Genomic DNA, 7,171 nt, shown 5'->3' on the forward strand with positions numbered 1-7,171 from the left:
GGCTGAGGCAGGAGAATGGCGTGAACCCGGGAGGCGGAGCTTGCAGTGAGCCGAGATTGCGCCACTGCACTCCAGCCTGGGCGACAGAGCGAGACTCCATCTCAAAAAAAAAAAAAAAAAAAAAAAAAAAATTAAAAAGAGAAGGAAAACTAGAGGCACTGAGAATAATAAATTAACATTTGTGGAATGAACACTCATGCTAGATATTATGATGATATTTAATATATATTTTTAAAAATTCAGTTTGTTCTGATTGGGAAATACTGGAGGGGCTTTGGAGCACAGATCATCCTCAGTCCCCTCACATATGTGCAATACTTTGAAGAGGGCCCTGGAAACCTCTCTTCTTTCCTGCACTTCCTAGACTTTCTCCTTTAGGCTGAAAGGGGGCTGCTTCAGCAACAAACAGCATTTCATAAGCAGAGCATTTCTTAAGCAGACACCCCGCCTTTTTTTTTTTTTTTTTTAATTGAACTCTGAATGTGGTGAGTCTGAATTAGGGCCCAGGGCATGATTAATTACAACAACCATCTTAACCTGCCCGGGGGCTGGGCCTGAAAGAAATGAGGCCAGGCTGAAGAGAAATACAGCTAAGGATAGTTAGGAATGCTAACAAAACTTGGTTAACTGGCCCTGTTCTTTTCTCAGCTGCTAATGCACAGTTGGAAGATTTAAGGAATCAGTTCCTGTTTCGCTGGTTCTGGCCGACCCCAGAATCAACTCCCTTGATTGGAAATAAACAGGATCTTCCTTTTTGTCCCCAGGAATGTGATGGAGGAAGGACTCTAAGGCAAAGGGCCTCTTCTGCCAAAACAGAATAATAATAACAATGATGACAATAGGAATAAAATATTGCCCTCTTCATCAAGGGCGATAAGAGAATGTCCAGTTGTATGAGTTGAACCTTGTTGTTCTCTATGTGCCTGTCAGAGCTCCAGAATTCACAGGCTCAGGGTGGTCAGCATAGGTTGGATTTGAACTTTGTTTTGTGGTCCTCCTGAGTGCACTTGTACAAGCTGGGCTACGTGCTTCAATTTGGGGTTCAGAAAACAGGATCACAATGACAGCACTTCTTGTTGACACAGTGTTGTGAATGTCTGTGCACAAGTCTGAGCGTCTCTCCTGAACAGTATTAGTCATGGATGTCCCTAGTGCCTAGCACAAGGCCAGAAGCTGGGGTACAGTGGCTGTGAAGTAAGATGGGGCAGGATAGGAAGCTTGCAGCTCACTTTCAATGAGTCATGGAATGGGGTGAGAGGACTGTGACTGCGTGAGCCCATATTTTACCTCGTGCTCCTGGGGCTGGGGCAGAAAGAGCTGTGTTCAGGACGAAGCCCCTACAGGACTTGTCTGCTATGTTCACCCTTGTAAACTCTTTGTATTCTGGAGGAATTATTTGTCTAACTCCTAGGCCAGTCTTATCTCAGTGTTTTGTTTTGTTTTTTTGCTCTCTCCCCTCCATGAGGGAGGGCTACATTATGGAGGAACTTTACTATTTCTGTTTAATCTTCCTTTTTGTTGGAAACAGTGATGAGGAGGTAGAACTCCCAGCTTCCAATCTTCCTTGGTCCAGGGACACAGATTCTTTTTCTTTTCCTTTTACCTCTCTCCCTTCCCCACTTCCTCCTTCTGTTCCTTCTATTCTCCTTTCCCCTCCTCCTTCTCATTGTTCTTCTATTCTGAAGACTAACTCCAAAAGCTGAGGAGTAAGGACAGGTGAATCCAGTTTGTTTCTGCTGGTGTCCTCCCCCAACAACATTCAGGAAATTACTTCTGCTATGGTCTGAACGTTTGTGTCCCTCCCAAATTCATATGTTGAAATCATAACCTCCAAGGTCTTAGGTGGAGCCTTGGGGGGGTGATTAGATCATTGGCGTTCAGCCCTCAGGAATGGGAGTAGTGCCTTACAAATGAGGCCCACAGGAGCTAGCTTGTCCCTCCTACCATCTGAGGACACAGGAAGAAGGCCGTTGTCTAGGAACCAGAAAATGGGCCCTCACCACACACCAAATCGTGGGTGCCGTGATCTTCAGCTTCCCAGCCTCCAGAACTGTGAAAAATAAATTTCTATTGTTTATAAGCACCCAGTTTATCGCATTTTGTTATAGCAGTCCTAGTAGACTAAGACAACTACTTTGCTCAAGAACTTTCAGTAGCTCCCTATTGTTATCAGTTTACAGTTCCAACACTAAAGCCCCCTCCAACAGAGCTATCCTGATCTTAATTTTTGTGATTTCTGCACATGATCCTTCCCCACACCATCAACTGGACTTCTTTATGTGTTCACCAGAGACAGCAGTGGGTGGGGAAGCATTTCCAGCTGAAACTAACAGCTTCTATGAAGCCAATCAGAGGCCGGGAGAGCTGCGACAGGTGGCTGAAAAGGTAAGAGTTGATGGGATTATAAGAGATCTTCAGGGACATACTAAAGATTCTGGACTGTATTAATTATTAGTTGATTAGGAGCCATTGAAAGATTTTAGGTAGGATCAAATTGGGCTTTTAAAATGGTTGCCCTGGGGCTATGTGGAGGAGGCAACAGTAGTGAGAGGGTGTGGAAAGGGGGAAAGATGCCTGCCCACTTTGGTGACACTGGTAGTGTTTGCAGAACAGCCTATGCTCAGATGACCCAGCTGTGTATGGAGGCAGGGGGATGGATGAGATGACCTTCAGTAACCCCCTTCTGGTGGGGGAAGGGAGAGCCGGTCTCCAGTCTCATCTCTGAGTCAGCTTGGGCCTGTTTCCACAAGTCCTCTTCCATCTGTCAAAGCCCTTCTAGGAAAGCTGAGCTGAAAGGCAGCTGCGGAGGGCAGAGTGCTGGCTGGGCCCGGGCTCACTTCCTCCTTTTCAGGCAGGAAAAGCAGACAAAAGTGGACAATGGACCAGAGAGGGCGCGTCCAGCAGAGAAGGAGGGAAGAGGCGGGGGAGCTGGTCCTTGGGGCAGCAGGCCTGGGAAGGTTCCCTTTGATCTCCTTATCTCTGGAGGGTAAGCTTTCTTTTTTGGCCTGCAGGACCTTTTGTTGCAGCATTTCCTGGAATCCCCCAAAGTAAACACAGTCAAGACTGCATTCTTACTGCTCCACTCTTCTGAGCCTGCTCCTCCCAGCTGAGAGAGAGGCAGGAAGGTCAACCCTCCGAGATCAACACCCGCTCATCAAAATGCTGACAAGGGCCTACCTATGTGTTAGGACCAGGGCTGTCTGAGAGACGATGCCAGTTAAGGCTGGGCTGGCTCTTAGCTGCAGCAGGAGTGGAAGATGACAACCAGTTGATATCTGGTAGCTCTGTGCATCCTGGACTTGGAGGCAAGAATAGGCAAGGAGAAAATCTGGATCCTTCCAGAGAATTCCAGAGAAAAACAGGCATGGGTTTAGGGAGTTACCTGCCCACTGGGCCTACTTTCATCCAGACAGGAGGCCCATGGCCAGCTCTTCCAGATGGGGATGGGGTCGATGGGGAACAGCGAATGACCCCACTGATGACTTTAAGCCTCACAAATCTCTTGCCCTCTGAGGAGCAGGAGAAGAGAAGAAGCCTGAAATTTGGGGTCACCAGCCAATTATCCTTCCCCAGGGTTTATTGTTGTCAACTCTTAGAGGCCACAGGGAAAGGGTGGGGTGGTCTTAACCAAGCCAGCGTTTTATTTATAGGGAAATTCAACCCCCCCAATCCCCTTCCCCTTCTACAAATGGAAGCTCCGCCGCACCAGGAGTCCTTCAACCTTCTAACTTTCTCTCTCCCCAGCTTTGGTGGGGAGGAGAGTTCAGCCAAGACGCCCCTCCTCGCTGCAGTTGAGGGCCGTTATGTAACCCAGCTTGCGAAATGCAGGAAAGGCCCCGCTGGCTACAGCCCGGCTAACGACTCAGAAGGGGCGCCCCTGATAGGAATCCCCCCACCTCAGGCCTGGCCCAGACAAACGCGATAAAGTTGTGGGCATGGAATTTTGGGCATTGGGACATCCGGGGGAGGGAGGGGCGTAGGGAGTCGGGGTCAGGCCGCCGTCGGGGCTCGGGGCGCTCCGGACCATCTGTTGCAGTGGGCGGCCAGGGCTCACCTGCGCGGAGACCGGGCCGAGAGGCGGCGGCGGCGAGCTGTGGAGCTGAGGTCCCCTCGGCTGGCCCGCGCCTCCGGCTTCCGCCGGGTCAGCTGACTGCCCAGTGCGGAACTGTGCGCTCGCCGCGCTCCCCTGCCGCGCTCCCCGCTGCCGCTGCCGCGCCCCCGCGCTCCGTGCCGCGCGCCCGCAGCGTCCTGGCCGCCATGGCCGGGCTCGTGGTCCGTGGAACTCAAGTAAGTCCCGGCCAGCCCCGCCTCCGCCCGGGGCGCAGTCCGCGTGGGGAGGGACGGCGGGGCACAGAGGCTCCCCAGGGCCTAGACACCTCTGTCCCCGCCTCAGGGGGCTGCGTCTGCAGGGGGTGAGCGTCAGGTGCTCAGGCTCGCCCTGGTGGGGCGAGGACAGACCCCGTTTCGGGCCTGGCACATCCCCTGGATGTGCGGGAAGAACACCCCCAAGGTCTCCCGTTCTCCCCACTTCCCTCTGCCCTTAGCGCCTCACTGAGCAGGCCCAGCGGACACGGTGCTGACGGCCCCTACTACTTTTGGGGGCCCACAGAAAATGTTCCAATTTCATAATCTGAATTTTAAAAACTTTTGGTCAAAGAATCCATTTTGATAAATCACATTGATATAGTCATCTTTATACCAATGCAGTTGTAATATATAGATTTACTTATTTGTAAATGGAGGAAGGGGTTTATGAAGGCAAAAGTGTCTAGGGTACCCAAAGTCCCAGCACATCCCTGGAGATGAGGGTGCTGGTGGGCCCTGCGCTGAACGGGCTGGCTACGCCATAGCCAAAGGCTGATGGAAGGCCACCGACCTCCAGTTCTCTTTCCACACTCAGTTTCTTGAACAGGAGTCTGTGATGAATGGCAACACGCCAGTTTCAATCCTGGGTGCCAGACACTCAGTCTCACGTGCTTTCAGCGCTGTAGTGAAGCCTCAGGTGTTCATTGCTGGAGGGATGAACCCAGCCACGCTGGGACCAGGTGTCTTTCCTACCTGCTGGAAAAGCCAGTTCTCTGTCTTTAACCTCTTCTCTGCCCCGATGAAGCCAGAGCCCTCTTACTTCTCACCTTTCTCTGCACATCCTGGAGAAATAGTTCTGAGGTTTTGAAGCTCTTCTCTTGGATTGCCTAAGGCAGGTAGTGTCAGGCACAATTGGATTTTGAGATTACTTTGGGCTGAAGGGAATGATTCCTCCTTAGAGGAGATTCTAGGGGTTTTTACAGCTCCTACAAATGCAATGAGGGCCAACTGTGCTGCCCATTAAAGTAGCCGCTGCCTGCTTTCTTTTTTTCCAGAGTCCTGTCATTTCATCAGGTACACATGTTTATTGAGTACCCACTGTATGCCAGGCACCATGCCAGGTGTTGTTGGAAATTAGCCTTTCCTTTGTCTCTATACACCCCCCATTTAACAGTTTTGTTGCTTAGGAATGCTGGCTCTGTCCCTTGACCCACAGCCTGGGAGGAGAGAGCTGGAGAAAGACCAGAGTTCAGAAGTGAGCTAACAGCCTGCGGAAAAACTAAAAACGACGGGTCTTGTTCAGCCATCGGGGAAAGGGGCTTTTTTTTCTGGGAGTTAATTTACTCCCTGGAGGGAGGGGCTGGACAAGAGGGTCTTTTCCTTCTCTTGGAGTATCTACCTAAGAAGGAGGGTTTCCTGCCTCCCAGACCCTAGGTCTCTGCGTTTTCAGATCTGGTATTCTCCCGGTGTACCTTGCTACAAGTTCATGGGGCTGAGCACTTTCCTGTGCTTCCTTTCCCTTTGCTCTTCCTCCGTTTCCTAGATTTGATTTTTCCTGCAGCCCCTGTTCTTAGCCTACTCCAAACAGCCCAAGGGCATTCATGGAAGTGTGGGTGAGGCATTTTAGGCCCTTGGGGACTGTTTTATTAGACCGAGTTGCCTGGGGAGGAGCTAAGAAGGTAGGTTGGGAAAATGCCCCTGGAGTCTTAGTGCCCCATTTCCTAAACTGCCCAGGTTAGTGGATTTGAGTGTCTGGCCCCGGAGGTTTTTTTTTTTTTTTTTTCATTCTGCCTCCAGTGATTTCTAATGGCGGCCGCTTTAAGAAGTAGCACCTTGAATGTGGGTAGCATGGAACAGTACTTGTCAGACTTTAGTAGATCCTTCTTAAAGGGAGGAAAATAAAACCCGCAAAACTTCCCATGAGCCCATAGTGTGAATATAGTGTTTATTACAATGTTACTCAAATATAAAAACATGAAGCCAGATACAACTTTCCCATATCCAGAGACCTATAAATCCCGAATAAAGGGATGGTTTAAGTGCAAAGAAAAAAAAAACCCTATACAATTAAACAATTTAATGAGATGAATGCTGCGTGGCTTGAAGTTAGGTCACTGCTTTTAATGCCACTGTGGGCTGACTGCTGTGGAGCTGGTTTTTAGGAGCTCCACAGGCCTGTGATGCCACATGCCTGGGGATGTTGCAGTCTTCCTATTGCTTTTCTCTGTAAAAGTCTTTTCATTTGCCATGGGTCTGACTTCATTTGGCTTCTCTTGGCTTGAATGCATCATTTATGTTCAGCATTAAGTCATTTCTCTTTCCTCTAGCTTATGACAACGTAATACGATCGTAGACACAAATACAAACTTGGAATTTGGGCACTGAAATCTTGCACCCAAGAGATATTGGAATAATGAATCCCTTCTGTGAGGAGAGTGGTCTGATTCAACAACTGTTTAACAGAGTAGCCACTGGGTACCAAGGACAGTGTTGTGCACTTTTAATATGTTAGCTCATCGCATTCCTGTAAGTACAATAGGGATGATAATATGCATGGGGCTGTTTCATGAGGACTGAATAGATAACAAGCACATGATAGGCATTTAATAAATGTTGTTTTTACATTATTCTTAACACTTTTGGAGGAGTTAGTGTTAGTCCAGTTGCAGAAGAGGAAACAGAGACTTGAAGATGGTGACTCATCTGCGACAACACAGCTAGCAGTGGCAGTACCGGGAATCAGATTTGTACCTATGGTTGTTTCTATTCCAACAGCTTTCAGTACCACACATGCACTTATTTATTTATGAATGAACGATAAGGTCTTGCTCTGTTGCCCAGGCTGACATGCAGTGGCGCAATCATA

The 7,171-nt window shown here is 49.3% G+C and overlaps 1 long non-coding RNA gene across 1 annotated transcript; it reads right to left on the minus strand.

The window, feature by feature from the left end:
* Positions 1-490: 490 nt before the first annotated feature.
* On the minus strand, positions 491-4,132 carry LOC131382946 (uncharacterized). The gene is made up of 3 exons (XR_009212575.1): positions 4,055-4,132; positions 3,178-3,293; positions 491-2,050 (listed from the first exon to the last, which is right to left on the minus strand). It is a non-coding gene; the product is annotated as an uncharacterized LOC131382946 (long non-coding RNA).
* Positions 4,133-7,171: the final 3,039 nt, after the last annotated feature.

The sequence above is a fragment of the Hylobates moloch genome, unplaced genomic scaffold, assembly GCF_009828535.3.
Source record: "Hylobates moloch isolate HMO894 unplaced genomic scaffold, HMol_V3 SCAFFOLD_3, whole genome shotgun sequence".
Classification (NCBI taxonomy): domain Eukaryota; kingdom Metazoa; phylum Chordata; class Mammalia; order Primates; family Hylobatidae; genus Hylobates; species Hylobates moloch.